Source organism: Primulina tabacum, chromosome 1, assembly GCF_025594145.1.
Source record: "Primulina tabacum isolate GXHZ01 chromosome 1, ASM2559414v2, whole genome shotgun sequence".
In the NCBI taxonomy this organism is placed as follows: Eukaryota; Viridiplantae; Streptophyta; class Magnoliopsida; order Lamiales; family Gesneriaceae; genus Primulina; species Primulina tabacum.
This window is the reverse complement of record NC_134550.1, coordinates 11,215,915-11,232,385: the sequence shown is the minus strand read 5'-3', so window position 1 is coordinate 11,232,385 and position 16,471 is coordinate 11,215,915.

Sequence of the window (16,471 nt, the reverse complement as noted above, 5' to 3'; positions counted from 1 at the left end):
TTTATTTTTCAATTTATTTTTTAATTTATATATCAAAATTACAGTGTAGTCCTTCACTATTTCTTATAATTATATTTTATTTCTTATAATTATATTTTGATCCTCATTTAAATATAAATCAAATGAAATATAAAAAATATTATACAAGCGCGCAACACATGCGTCGGTACATTAGTTTAAATAAAGCTTCAATGATTGTGTCAAAGATAGAAAGGATTCTAATGTTCGTTGAATATGGGAATTTGTGCTAAAACTAAGTATTTAGATATTTTTATGTTTAATAAAATAGTATAATTGTAAACTTTCAAATAGTAACCCATAACTAATTGTAATGCATACGAAAATCTTAGAAATATTTATAATATTTGCTTTAAAATTAGAGTTTATTAAGCCACTGTTAATTGGGATAACTAATTTGCTTTTAGATTGTGAGAGTGGGAAAATTTTGTCTAAGTATTCACAATTAAGCTAAGGATCTCAGGTGCGTACACTCCTATTTCGACATTATTTCGCAAAAGCTCTACAATAATGGATTTGGATGCATATTGTTGTTATTGGTGCTTTATTGTTTCCTTATAAGATGGAATTCTGTATTCGGTTATGTTTTTGTGATATCCTGGATCATATGTATGTCATGTGAGCCACCTCTTGGTTTCTGCGAGTCAAAGTGCTGCATGTAGATATACATGTGAGCCACCTCTTGTTTTCCTATGGTCAAAATGCTGCATGACGGGGTCCCATTGTGGATGTTATGTTCTGTCTGTTATATGAGTCACCTCTTGTTTCCCTATGATCAAAGTGTTTTATGATAGGGATTCTGATCTGGATTATGTTATTATGTTATTCTTGCGTTCTGTCATTCTATCTACATGTGTATTTATTATTTATTATTTTGAAAGCTTTTGTCATTATCTTTGAGATCGAATTAGTGATTGGATACATGAGTGTACTGAATAATTTTGTTTTCAGGTAATAATCTGGATGAGGAAAACATATATGTAGAATATATAGAAGAGATCATTGAGGATGATGATGAAATAGAAGATGTTCCGTAGAGTTTGGACACTTAAATTCTTTCATTTGAGTTCTTTTAGGATTCGTGGATTATTTCTTTTCAAATATTTTGGCTAGTCCTTTGGAAAACTGATTTATTTACTCATTAATCTGATTGAAAAATTGACTCATTGTTTTTTTAATAAATAAATTATGATTCTTTATAAATTTTAGATCTTGTGTTGATTATATAGGTTATCGGTCCTTTAAATAAGGCTTGACCTCTACAAATATTGCGTGTGTTTGGGTGTGCAAAATCTGGGCCTTACATTTTGGTATCAGAGCCATAGGTTTTAATATCTTTCGTGGATTTTAGTATTAAGTAATGACTAAGACGAAGCTATTAGTGGCGATCTAGGACTGAGTTTTATGTTGGTGTATGCTTGTTTATTAATTGCCCACCTATAAAATTATGTAGGATAATAAGATTTTATATTGCGTTCACAAAATTCTTTTCTTACATATAACATCCTATTGCATATTGTTTAGGAAAAATATTACTTTGTTTAATATAAGATTTTCTGAATAGAAATGCTACCACACAGACAAGTGAGGATTAACGATGATGTATCAGAAGATGCCAACATCAATAATCAGAATGGGAATCAAGAGAGAGGTCGAGCAAGAGTTGCAAGAGGCGAAGCTATAGGATTTCGAATGAGAGCAACAATTTCTGATTTTCTGAAATTAGACCCACCAAAATTCTATGGAAATGAGGAGGCTAGTCAGGCTAATAGTTGGATGCGTCGCATGGAACAAAGTTTGGAGGCTTATGGATGCGATGATAGGAGCAAAATCTGTCTTGCAGTTTACTTATTGAAGGATGGTGCATATGACTGGTGGGAAAGTATCAAGGCTCTTCTGGAGGAGACACAAGGTGTGATTACCTGGGGGGAACTTTAAGAAGGCATTCTTGGAAGATATTTTCCTAAAGTAGACAGGGATTCAAAAGCTGCAGAGTTCTTTGAATTGAAACAGGGGACCATGACTGTGGCCGAATATGCTAAGAAGTTCAGTACCTTGATCCGATATGCTCTTTGGGTTGCAAACATACAAGAGAAGATGCACCGTTTTCTTATGGGGTTGAAACCCCAAATCTATGATCGCGTGGTAGCTAACAGATCAAATACATATGCTGAATTATTAGATCGGGCAAAGATCGCCAAGAATGGCCATGCAGCAGTTACTCAAGAGATTTCAAGTGGTGGTACTAATTATGGGAAGCGACCGACAATGGTGTTACAAAGGACTATTTGAAGAAGATCAAAGGACCTAGCCATCAAAATTTTACGAAAGCCAAGTGTGATACTTATGGAGGGAATCATAATACTTCTAATTGTTACCGAACTAATAGGGCGTGTTTCACATGTGGCAAGACAGATCATATAGCGAAGGACTGTACCCAACCAAAACCTCAACCAGACCAGGTTGGGCAGCAAGGACATAAAGTTAGAACAGCCCGTGTCATTCGTCTTCCTGTTCAGAATAAAAACACTAATGGAGACCAAGCACAACAAAAACCACAGGCTCGTGTTTATGCATTGACTGAAGAACAAGCAAAGGAGGCTGAATCATTGCAGGTACATGCTCTATTCATGGAATTACTGCATATGTTTTGATTGATAGTGGGGATACTCATTCTTTCATATATTTAAGATTTGTATCCGCACAGTCATTGCATGATTCTATTATGTCTGAGCCTCTTACCGTTTCTACACCGTTGGGAAAAGTGTTGATAACTAAGAGAATTAAGAACTGTGAATTAACTCACGAGGGCCATAAAATAATAGCCGACCTAATAATATTGGACATGAATGATTTCGACCATATCATGGGTATGGAAATAATGAAGAGATGTGAGGAGAAATTAGATTGTCATCAACGTGTCGCACGGTATGAATCTGAAGATGGGAATAAATTTATATTTTATGGGAAATGTTAGAGAGCCAAAGTCCCTATGATTACTGCTATAAAAATGCAAAGACTACTAAAGATTGGATGTGATGGGTGCTTGATTTATGCAATGAAAGTAGAAGAAACCGAGAAAAGTTTTGATGGTATATGTATGGTCCAAGACTTCACGGATATTTTTCTAGAAGAAATACCAATACTTCCACCAAATAGAGAAGTGGAATTTTGTATCGTCCTATCACCAGGGACCCATTTCAAGAGCACCATACCGGATGGCTCCAGCTGAATTGAAGGAATTGGTGGATCAGTTGCAAGAGCTGCTAGATAAAGGGTACATCAGACCTAGCAATTCACCTTTGGGTTCCCCAGTGTTATTTGTGAAGAAAAAGGATGGATCGATGCGCTTATGTATTGACTATAGGCAAATAAATAAAGCAACAGTAAAGAATAAGTAACCACTGCCGAGAATTGACTATCTGTTCGACCAGCTTCAAGGGACAACTATTTTCTCAAAAATTGATTTGAGATCTGGATATCACCAATTGAGAGTGACGGAGGCAGATGTACCAAAAACAACCTTTAGAACTCGATATGGTCACTATGAATTTTTAGTGATGCCATTTGGATTGACTAATACTCCAGCAGTATTCATGGATCTGATGAATCGAGTGTTCAAGAAATTTCTGGATCGATTTGTCATAGTTTTTATCGATGACATTTTGGTGTACTCAAGGACAGAAGACAAACATGAGGAACATCTAAGAATAGTATTGCAAACCTTGAGAGAAGGCCCGACTTTATGTAAAGTTAAGTAAGTGTGAGTTTTGGATAAGTCAAGTAACTTTCTTAGGCCACGTGATATCGGCTCAGGTCACATCAGTTGATCCGAAGAAAGTTGTTGCAGTACTTAATTGGTAAAGACCAAAGTCCGTGCCAGAGATTTGGAGCTTTTTGGGTTTAGCAGGATACTACCAAAGGTTCATCTCAGGATTCTCAAAAATAGCAAAACCATTAACCCAATTGACACAGAAGAAGTAAAGTTTCATTGGTCAGAAGAATGCGAGAAAAGCTTTGAAGAGCTCAAGCAGAAATTAACAAGTGCACCTGTCTTAATTGTTCCTGAAGGTACTGAAGGATTTGCAGTGTATACTGATGCCTCACACAAAGGTTTATGATGTGTCTTGATGCAAAATGGACATGTAGTTGCCTGTGCCTCACGAAAATTAAAGCCGCATGAGCTGAAATACCCAGTTCATGACTTAGAGTTAGCAGCCATAGTGCTTGCATTGAAGATATGGCGACAATATCTTTATGGGGCTAAGTTTGATATACTTTATGATCATAAAAGCCTCGAGTATATTTTCACTCAGCCATATATGAATATGAGACAGAGACGATGGATGGACTTAGTGAAAGATTAAAAGATTACGATTGTAATATATGTTACAATCCAGGTAGAGAAACCAAGTTGCAGATGCCTTGAGTCGAAAGACATTGAATGTTGTGCAAGTGACTAGAGGAATTTCTAAGCTAATTGAGGACTGTTGTATGTTGTTCAGTGACAAGCACCAACCAATTAAAGTTGCTACAATCACAGTTGAGCCAAGTATTTATCAATGAATAAGAGATGCTCAGAAAAATGACAAAAAAATTCATAAGTTACGAAGATTGGCTACTGAAGACCACAAAGTCTGGACTCGAGATTGCGACAGATGACTCATTGAGACTAAATGGTCGACGGGTTTTACCAAGTGAAAAAGATTTGAGAAAATAAATTTTGAAAGATGCTCATTCTAGCCATTTCAGCGTACATCCATGAGGCAAGAAAATGCACAAAGACTTGAAGGAAAAGTTTTGGTAGAAAGGCATGAAGAATGATATAGCAGATTTTGTATTGAAATGTCCAGAATGCCAACTAATTAAAGTTGAGCACAAGAGACCCAATGGATTACTCAAGACTCTCGAAATTCCGGAATGGAAATGGGATCATATCACTATGAATTTTGTAACTCACTTGTCGAAATCCTTTAAGAATTGTGATGCAATTTGGGTAATAGTGGATAGTTTGACAAATTCTGCATATTTTATTCCATGCCGAAGGAGTTATAAATTCAAGGAAATCGCACAATTATACATCAAAGAGATTTTGAAGTATCACGGTATTCCAGTTTCGATAGTTTCAGACAAAGACCCAAGATTTGCTTCAAGATTTTGGGAAAGCTTTCAAGATGCTTTGGGAACAAAACTGAGTATGAGCACTGCTTACCATCCTCAAATGGATGGGTGATTTGAAATAACCATCCAGACACTCGAAGATATGTTAAGAACCGTTGTGATGGATTTTAACATGGGATAGCAAGAAGCTTTACCGTTTGTAGAGTTTGCTTACAACAATAGCTATTATGACAGCATTTTTATGGCGCCTTTTGAGGCACTTTATGGTAGAAAATGTCGTTCTCTTTTATTTTGGCAAGAAATAGGCGAACGAAGTCTTACAGGTCCAGACGATATCCAGCAAATGATCGAAAAAGTTCAATTGATAAAGAAAATATTGATAGCAGCTCAAGACATACAAAAAAAATATGCCGATCAAAGAAGAAGGCCACTAGAATTTCAAGTGGGAGACAAAATATTCTTGAAGATATCTCCTTTCCGAGGGACTATGAGATTTTGGATGCATGGGAAGCTATCACCCCGATATGTTGGTCCCTATGATATTGTTGAGAATATTGGTGATTTGGCGTATCGATTGGAATTGCCACTACAACTATCCAAGATTCACGATGTATTTCACATTTCACTACTTAGAAAGAACGAACCTGATGAAAGTCATGTGCTAAAAGTCGACAAATTAGAGTTAAACGATGCTCTACAATATGAAGAGAAACATTTAAATATTTTGGACAGCAAAGAAAGAAGATTGAGAAACAAAACCATTCGATTGGTGAAAGTCCAGTGGCTTAGACATGGTGTCGAAGAGTCGACTTGGGAACTAGAGGACAAGATGAGAAAATCCAATCTGAACTATTTTAGTAAGACAAGTAGCTAATCTCAAAACATATTATTTACAAATTCATGCATTTCATTCATTGTTTGTCTACGTACTTTGTTTGAGTAGATATGTGACATGCATGCTAATTTCGAGGTCGGAATTTTCTTAGAAGAGAAGAAATGTAACACCCTAATCCTAGCCAATTAAATTTCGTAAATATATGTATATAAGAATCTAGCTAATTAATGGGCTTACAAAATAAATAATAATTAGATGTTGGCTCATTATCTTGCATAACGTATACACATAAATATTTATAAGTAAGAAAAAGAAAAGAAAACCATACCCACAGCCTCTTAGCGCCGTTCTTTAAAAAAAAAAAAAACAGACTTCATCACCGAACAAATTGGCCGACTCCTACTGCCGGAAGCTTAGGTTGTGCACCTTTCTAGTCCAAGGTTAGTTGTATTTTGGAGATAATGTTAGTTGTTCTTCTTCTTCTTCCAAGGAAACATTAATATATGTGTATTTGGGAATAAGATTGAATGAGTAGATTGAATAGAATTTGGGTTTGATGTATAATACAATTAGCCAACAACTGATTAGCGACTTTAAAAAAATGGATTACTAATTAGTTTGCAAGTGTGCTATTTCTCGAAGGTTATGAAACTTGATTTATCTATAATTAATTAGTTTTGATGGATTAAGATCAAATTCTATAGAAAAGTCATCTTCTTGAATTCTAATCTTACGTGTGAACATCTTAAATAAATCATAGCTAATTTTTAAAATTTTACAGTGACTTTAGTTGAATTATCAAGTCTTAGATATTAATTTAAATAAAGCTTCAATGCTTGTGTCAAAGATAGATAGGACTCTAATGTTCGTTGAATATGGGAATTTGTGCTAAAACTAAGTATCTAGATATTTTTATGTTTAATAAAATAGTCTAATTGTAAACTTTCAAACAGTAACCCATAATTAATTGTAAATAATGCGAAAATCTTAGAAATATTTATAATATTTGCTTTAAAGTTAGAGTTTATTAAGCCATTGTTAATTGGGATAACTAATTTGGTTTTATATAGAGTGGGAAGATTTTGTCCAAGTATTCACAATTAAGTTAAGGATCTCAGGTGCGTACACTCCTATTTCGTCATTATTTCGCAAAAGCTCTACAATAATTGATTTGGATGTATATTGTTGTTATTGGTGCTTTTATTGTTTCTTTATACGATGGAATTCTGTATCAGATTATGTTTTTGTGATATCTTGAATGATATGTATGTCATGTGAGCCACCTCTTGGTTCTTGCGAGTCAAAATGTTGCATGTGAGTATGCATGTGAGCCACCTCTTGTTTTCCTATGGTCAAAGTGCTGCATGATGGGGTCCCATTGTGGATAGTTATGTAATGTCTGTCATGTGAGCTACATCTTGGTTCTTGCGGGTCAAAGTGCTGCATGTGAGCTACCTCTTGTTTCTCTATGGTCAAAGTGATGCATGAAATGAATTCTGATCTAGATTATATAATTATGTTATTCTTGCATTCTATCATCCTATGTACATGTGTAGTTATTATTTATTATTATGAAAGCTTTTGTCATTATCCTTGATATAGAATTAGTGGCGGGATACATGAGTGTACTGAATAATTTTGTTTTCAATTAATAATCTGAATGAGAAAGACGAATATGTAGAATATATAGAAGAGATCATTGAGGATGATGCTGACATAGAAGATGTTCCGTAGAGTTTGGAGATTTAATTCTTTCATTTGAGTTCTTTTAGGATTCATGGATTATTTTCTTCCAAATATTTTGACTAATCTTTTGGAAAACTAATTTATTTAATCATATATCTGATTGAGATATTGACTCATTGTTCTTTTTAATAAACAAATTAAGATTCTTTATAAATTTTAGGCATTGTGTTGATTATATGAGTTATTAGTACTTTAAATAAGGCTTGACCTCTACAAATATTGCGTGTGTTTGGATATGTGAAATCTGGGCCTTACACATGTTTCCCGTTCATGGTCCCATGATAACCTTAGTAACATTTGTCATTGAGCCAGGATTACCTGCAATGATGGGGGCTCAGTTTTTATCGAAAGCACGTCTTTAAGGCAGAATTGACGGGCTCGATTTCGGTTCTTTCCCAAATCTCGCCAGTTTTGATATCAGCGGAAACAACTTCAGTGGGTTGATATCGTCTAGTATTGGAAACCTGTCGAGCATTATTTTATTGGACCTCTGCTACAATATATTGGAAGGCATAATTCCACCTGAGATTGAGAATTTGACAGAGATTCAGTATATTATTTTACAATGCAACAACTCAATGGTGAAGTTCCATGCCGAATTGGCTATTTACAAAAGGTAAGATTCTTGGATTTTTATTCGAATCACTTGGAGACAACTGAATGTTCTAGAATCCTTTAACTCCTTTTTTTGACACACCTCGACTTTTCTAACAACGAACTCACTTTGGAATTTCCATATATTATTACATTATTGTTCTTTATTTGTCAGCAAACCCATTTCACCCACAGAATGCCCGAATTAGTTTTCAAAAACTTGTGGCAGCTTGAAGATCTAGGCATCTCTTGTAATTCATTTGAAGGCCCTCCATCAGAAAATATAGCAATCTGTCAAAGTTGAATTCTCTTTGGTTAGGAAACAACCTATTATCTGGCTGAATACCTGATATCCAATCTCCAGATTCTCGTATTAATGAACAACTTACTTCAAGGAAATATTCCATCTTCTTTATGCCAACTCAGGAATCATAAACTACTGGAGATCTGGATTAATCACCTCAATTCAACAATTTTTGTGCCAATGAGCTTACTTTTCTTGGTTGGGCTTAGGTTCTAATTCACATACAGGACCTTTGCCTCTATTCTTGTGAAACATGACTAAATTATGTTGCTTTTATCTAGATGTAGAGGTCCGTATTTCGTATTTGAAAATTTGCGGAATTATTTAAAATTTTCCTTTTTAAAATAAATAACATGTCTCATTCATAAAATAAACTGATAAAAAGATTTAATGTTTAATGTAACAGCGGAAGCAAATATTGTTCTCAAACCACAACTTAAAATAATACGTCTGTTGGAAACAAAATTATGGCGTTTGACAAATTGCCAACTGATTATTCGAACCAACTGAATCTAGTAAACTGAACTCAGCAACTGAATATAGTAAACTGATCTACACAACTGAAACGCAACTCAGTTATTCTCCTCACCAGTTTATTGCTCAGCAACTGATTAATTCAACTGAACACGTCATTAAAAACCGACAGATAGTACCACTACAGTCTGCAACTATTAGTGGGACGCCGCATTTCAGAGGTCACAGAGTACGGTTGTCAGAAGAATAACGATGTGGCATATCAACGGATATAATATTCAAACAACAGTTAATGTTACCGTTGAAATGGAAGCTTATAAATAGTTGAAGAGAACAGCTGAGAACAGGAATAAACCTACAACGAAATTCCAATCTCTTTGAAGCTTGCTGTTACACTGCAAAATTCTTTACTTATCGAAAGCTCTCGCTTACTTGTTCTATCAGTAGCATTCAGGCTATACATTTGAGCTTAATAGCACTTTGTAATATCTGCTAATTCTTTAAGTTGTGCTAAGTTCAGTCAAGGACTGTAAAAGCGTTTGTAACTAAGAGTTTCAGTTTTGGCAGTGTTAAGTCCAAACTGAAGTGGGTCAGTACAAGTCTTGTATTTGATCAAAGTCTTTTAGTGGATATCCTATCTTCGTGATAGAAGCGGTGACGTAGGAGTTATTCAAGTCTCCGAACATCCAGAAACAATTGTGTTCTTTTCCTTCAGTTATTATATTTCAGTTAGATATTCTATCTTTCAGTCTGTTCTTATTCCGCAACTGTTTTCTTCAGTTTAACTGATTGTCATTGACCGACGTGATACCTAGAGTCAGTTTGTAACCAAACTAAATCCAAATCTTCGAAGAGAATATAAAATTCGTGAAGTGTTTATTCAACCCCCCCCTCCCCCCCTTCTAAACACTTTTCTTCCTTCTAACCGATCCTTTCAAGTGGTATCAAAGCAGTTGTATTTCGTCTCAGAATATCTTACTCAAACTGTTCAGTATGTCTTCTTTTAACAAGATCCCAATGTTTTCCAGAGAGGACTTTGATGACTGGAAAATAAGAATGCAGGCTCACTTAGTTGCACAAGATGATGATATGTGGTATGTTATAACTGACGGACCCATGAAGATTTTGAAAGCCAACACAGCTGTTGCCATTACTGATGGGGCACCTCATCGTATAGAAAAGCCCAGAGAAGAATGGACGAAAGAGGATAAAAGAAAAGCCAATTTGGATAATGTGGCAAATGACATACTATACAAGACGCTGGATAAAGTGACCTTCAGCAAAATCAAAATGTTCAAGACAGCCAAAGAAATTTGGGAGAAGCTGATCCAGCTTTGCGAAGGGAACGAACAAACCAAAGAAAACAAACTTTCTGTTGCTGTTCAGAAGTTTGACAATATCAAAATGAGAGTTGGTAAAACGATGCATGAATATGATGAAAGAACCAGCTGCATCATCAATGAATTAAATGCACTTGGAAAAGTGTACACAAACAAAGAAGTTGCATTGAAGTTAATCAGAGGTCTTCCCAAGGAGTGGGACGTGAAGACCATGGCAATGAGAGAATCCAAGGATCTGAACAAAGTTGAGCTTCATGATCTATTTGCTAATTTGAAAGCTTACGAGTTTGAGCTGCAAACTCGAGAAGGAGAATCTTCTACTCCAGCAGCCACGACTGCCTTAGCTGCGGTTAGAACAGAACCAACTGGTTCAGTTGAAAAAGCTGCTGATCAACTAAGCAATGATTCCATGTCATTGTTCATCAAAAAGTTCGGAAGATTTATGAGGAAAAATCAGGGAAATTTTCAAAATAAATATCAAAGAAGCAATTCCAAGGAAGAATCAAACGCTTGCTACAACTGTGGCAAACCAGGTCATTTCATTGCTGACTGTACCAAACCAAAGAAAGACAGTTAAGGCTCAACTGAAAGAAGAAAGAAACCATATGAGCACAAAAAGAGATCCAAGGATGATAAGAAGTTCTCTAGGAAGAGGCATGAAGTGCTCTTGGCTGAAGAGAGCACATCAAAATGGGCAGAAACTGACAGTGGGGGGTCAGAACCAGAAACTTCATGCAGTTCTAGTGACAATGAAGAGGAAGTGAAATGTTTGATGGCTGGGGATACAGAACTAGAGTCCAGCAGTCAACAGGTATTTGACTTTAGCTCAACTGATTTTACCAGAGAAGAACTTATTTCAACTCTGCATGATATGGTTAGTGAGTATCATAAGCTTGCCTTATCATTTGAAAAGGCTAGAGCAAAGCAACCTGATCCTATAGACAATAAGACTAAAACTGATGAATCAGTTGATATGTTGAGTCTGAAAAAGGAGATTGGTGAACTCAATACTGAAAGAAGCAAGGATCAATTAATGATTCAAAAGTTAATGCTTGAAAAATCAAAGCAAACTGAGCTTATTCAGGCTTGGAACAAATCATCTGTTGCATTGACTGATATACAGAACTCACAGAAATCAGTTACTAATAAAAATGGTTTAGGGTTCAGTAACCAAGATGAAATGTCTCCCAAAGATACTCGACCAAAACTGAATATGGACAAAGGGAAATACATTCACTTTGTCAAATCAGTTATGGTACAAGAACAACCAGAGCCAAGTAAACTGGTTGAACAGCCAACTGAAAGTATGAACAAGGGCAAAAGATGTGGTATTGGTTATAGCCCAAAAGTGGTAACTGATTCACGCAGTCAGCCACCAAAAAGCTTTAGCAAAAATTATTCGAATGGCTACTCCAATTGCTACAACAGGAAGCCAGTTCAGAAAAGATACTGGCTGAACAATCAGTTGAAAAAGGACAAATCACATGTTGTATCTTCTGCACACTATACACCAAGCACACAAAGATCGAGAAAGACCATCTGGAATACAGCAACTGGACGGTCAGTTAGACTGATCCAAGTCTGGATTCCTAAAGGACTAATCAATTTTGGACCAAATAGAAACGGGTACCAGAATCTTATCTTGTGTGTGATTGCACGTAACAGGTACAAGCATTGAATCAATATGGTACTTGGATAGTGGATGCTCACGACACATGACAGGAGAGTCAAACTTGTTATCTCAACTGGTTAAGTACACTGGACCAAACATCATTTTTGGAGATAATTCCAAAGGTAAAACTGTGGGTAAGGGTAAGCTTATCCATGGTAACTTTATCATTAATGATGTTTTATTAGTTGAGAATCTCAAGTATAATCTGATTAGCATCAGTCAATTATGCGATAATGGATTCTCAGTTCAGTTTGACAAACATTCTTGTTCAGTCAAATGATCAAATAATGAGATCATCCTAACTGGCAAACGGTGTGGAAATACATACAAAGTAAGTTGGAATGATCAACCTTATGCACCAGTATGTTTAGTTGCTTCAAAATTTTCTCAAAACTGGTTGTGGCATAAGAGATTAAACCACCTGAATTTCAAATCTATTACATATCTGAGTAACCACGATCTTGTCACTGGTTTGCCCAAAATGGATTTTATCAAAGACAAAATTTGTCCAGCATGTCAGTTTGGTAAACAAGTAAAATCTTCTTTTAAAAACAAGGGTCGTAAATCCTCTTCCCGATGCTTAGAGCTGTTGCACATGGATCTATTTGGTCCAATACCGGTCATGAGCTTAGGGGGAATGAAATACACCTTGGTGGTTGTAGACGATTTTTCAAGATTTACTTGGGTTATTTTTCTCAAGACAAAAGACCAAACTGCTGCACAATTGATCAAGCTTTTCAAAAGATTATTAAATGAAAAATCAGTTGGTATTGATAGAATCAGATCCGATCGAGGAACTGAATTCATCAATCAAATTCTTTCAAATTTTTTAGAAAATACTGGAATTAAGCATGAGCTCTCAGCAGCTAGATCTCCTCAGCAAAATGGTGTAGCTGAGAGGAGAAATCAGACTCTTAAAGAAGCTGCTAGAACAATGCTTGCTGATTCGGGTATTTCTCAAAGATTTTGGGCAGAGGCAGTAAACACTGCGTGTTATACTCAGAACAGATCAATGATTAATAAGAATCATATGAAAACACCTTATGAGATCTGGCATGGAAGAAAAAGTGTGGTTTCATACTTCAAAATATTCGGCTGCAGATGTTTCATTCTTGACAATGGCAAAAATTATTTAAAAACTTTTGATGCAAAATCTACAGAGGGAATATTTCTTGGATATTCTTCGGTGAGCAAAGCTTATAGAGTTTTTAATAAAAATTCTTTGAATGTTGAAGAATCTATCCATGTTGTTTTTGAAGAAACTGTACTAACTGATAAGCCAACTGACCCAGTTGAGCTAGTAGATAGATTTACAGATATCAGTTTGGAGGATGATGATGAAGAAGAAAATCATATCAATCAAAACAACCTCTAAACACCTGAACCAGAAGTATTAGATCAACCAGCTGAACCAGAAGCTGTTCCTAACGATCAGTTGATAGAGCAAACAAATGATATTCAGTTACCAACTGAAACCGCTCCAACTGAAACTGAAAACATTCAGTTGCCCACAGAAGCAGTTGCTGACTCAGAAGCAATAAACGCTGAACTCAGATGGAAAAAATCACATCCTCCAGAATTGGTGATAGGTAATCCATCTGATCCGGTGAGAACAAGAAATCAGATGCTCAATCTATTCATTCACTCAGCTTTTGTATCACAACTGGAACCAAAGAAAGCTGATGAAGCTCTTGCTGATCCAAATTGGATAAATGCAATGCAAGAAGAGATAAATCAGTTTATCCATAAAAATGTCTGGAACCTAGTTCCAAGACCAGTTTCAAAAACTGTTATAGGTACAAAATGGGTTTTCAGGAACAAACTGAACGAAGATGGTTCAGTTGTGTGCAACAAAGCAAGGCTAGTAGCACAAGGTTATAGGCAAGAAGAAGGAATTGACTACGATGAGACATATGCACCAGTTGCAAGACTGGAGGCAATCAGAATATTCCTTGCCTATGCTTCATTCAAAAACTTCAAAGTCTATCAGATGGACGTAAAGAGTGCATTTCTGAATGGCCAGTTGCAGGAAGAAGTCTACGTTGAACAACCTCCAGGTTTTATCAATCATCACCTTCCTGATCATGTCTACCATTTGAACAAAGCCTTATATGGTCTTAAGCAAGCTCCAAGAGCTTGGTATGACACTCTTTCAAAATTTCTAACTGATCACGATTTTTCTGTTGGATCAGTTGACAAGACTTTGTTCAAATTCTCCAAGAATGATCATATTCTACTCGTTCAAATTTATGTTGATGACATCATTTTTGGGTCAACTAACCCCAAATTATGCGAGAAATTTGCTAAGTTGATGCAGGAGAAATTTGAAATGAGCATGATGGGTGAACTAACATTCTTTCATGGATTACAAGTGAAGCAACTGGAGTCGGGTACTTTCATTAGTCAAACTAAATACACAAAGAAATTACTGAAGAAGTTTGGCATGGAATCGTGTTCAGCTGCAAATACTCCCATGAGTTCATCAGTAAAACTGGACACAGATCAAGGGAGAATATCAGTTGAGACGACGCTTTACAGAGGTTTAACAGGTTCATTATTGTACCTAAATGCTAGTCGTCCAGATATTGTATTTGATGTTTGCATGTGTGCTAGATTTCAGGCAAATCCTATGCAATCACATTTTACAGCTGCCAAGCGTATTCTAAAATATCTAAAAGGCACACAAAATGTTGGGTTATGGTATTCTAAAGATTTATCTTTCAATTTAGTTGGATATTCAGATGCAGATTATGCAGGATGTAAGCTTGATCGTAAAAGTACAAGTGGATCATGTCAGTTTCTAGGAGACTGACTGATCTCTTGGTTCAGCAAGAAGCAAACATCCATAGCAACTTCCACAACTGAGGCAGAATACCTTGCTGCTGTGCTCAACTGCTCTGGGTTCAGCAACAACTGAGAGATTATGGAATTGACGCAAAAGAATCACCCATATTTTGTGACAATACAAGCACGATTGCTATTACCTACAATCCAGTTCTTCACTCCAGGACCAAGCACATAGATGTCAGGCATCACTTCATCAGAGATCATGCCTTGAAGAAGGACATCAGACTGGAATATGTTTCAACTGATCAGCAAGCAGCTGATATCTTCACCAAACCATTGGCTGAGACTAAGTTTTCTCATTTTCGAAATATACTTAGATTAATTGATTTATCTTAATTTTTTACCAGTTAATCTTTATCAGTAATCTTGCTTATGAGTTATTTGTCAGTTGATGAAATTGAAAACAAATACAGGAAAATAAAAGACAGAGATAAATTGAAATGACATTTTATTCATCTGAAGAAATCATCATCGATTACAGTGTTCAATTCTTCCTGAATAAAAGCTCTCCACTTGCTCATCCATTGAGTTAAATCTCCAGTGGAAGTCTTATGGAAGCTGTCAGACTTAGCCATAAGCTCTAGGATTCTCTCCTCCTTATAGAGCATCAGCTGATAATCTCTGTCATACTCGAAAATATTCACCGTGTGTGCCACGTGCACGCGCTTCCGGTATTTCTCCAGTTTCTCCACCAGGACGGGAGTGGTAGCCATCTCATTCTCCCAAAGTAACTGGAGCTCTTGTAAATCCTCCCAGTAGCGAAGGATTTGATGGAAGACTTCTTCTTCTATTGTCTCTTTCCTTTTCTCCAGTGCAGCTCGCATAAATTCTTCAGCCATATCCGGAGCCTTTGAACCACTTGCATCTGCCATTTTAGCTGTTGAATTTCTTTTTGCTGATATATTTGCAACTAACTGTTCTACTCTTATTTATAGACCAGGACAAGGAAGATGAAAGGACAATGTCATTACAGCAGACGATTACACTTCTAAGCATCAGGATAATTTTAATTAATCTTGCTTATAATTTTTTATATGAATCTATTAAGGGAGAATATTGGTTTTAAGAGGATAACTGAGAAGACAAATGTTATTCAATTCTCAACTGAAAGGACTCAGTCTTACAACTGATCGATCAGTTGGGTATTTCACTAATCTTCTCATATAAGTTATCTAATTAACCATATTATATTACAAATCAAGTGACGTGACTATCTGCTATCTCATGATGAATTTTATCTTAAAACGTGGACGCTTATTAACCGTTTAATTTGTACACACGCTTACAGCACACGTACACATGTTTTTATTCAAAATTTTCAATGGACTAACACGTGTCCAGCATTTGAATAGTCACGTACATAAGTACCTTTCCCCGCTTAACTTCAGTTTCTTCTTACGCGTACATCTACTTTCAAGAGAAAACTCATACATTCCGAGCTTGTGTCTTGTGAAATTTCAGGTTTTCTTAATCTCAGAAATGGCAAATCAAATTCCTGCACACTTATTGAACGCTATGGC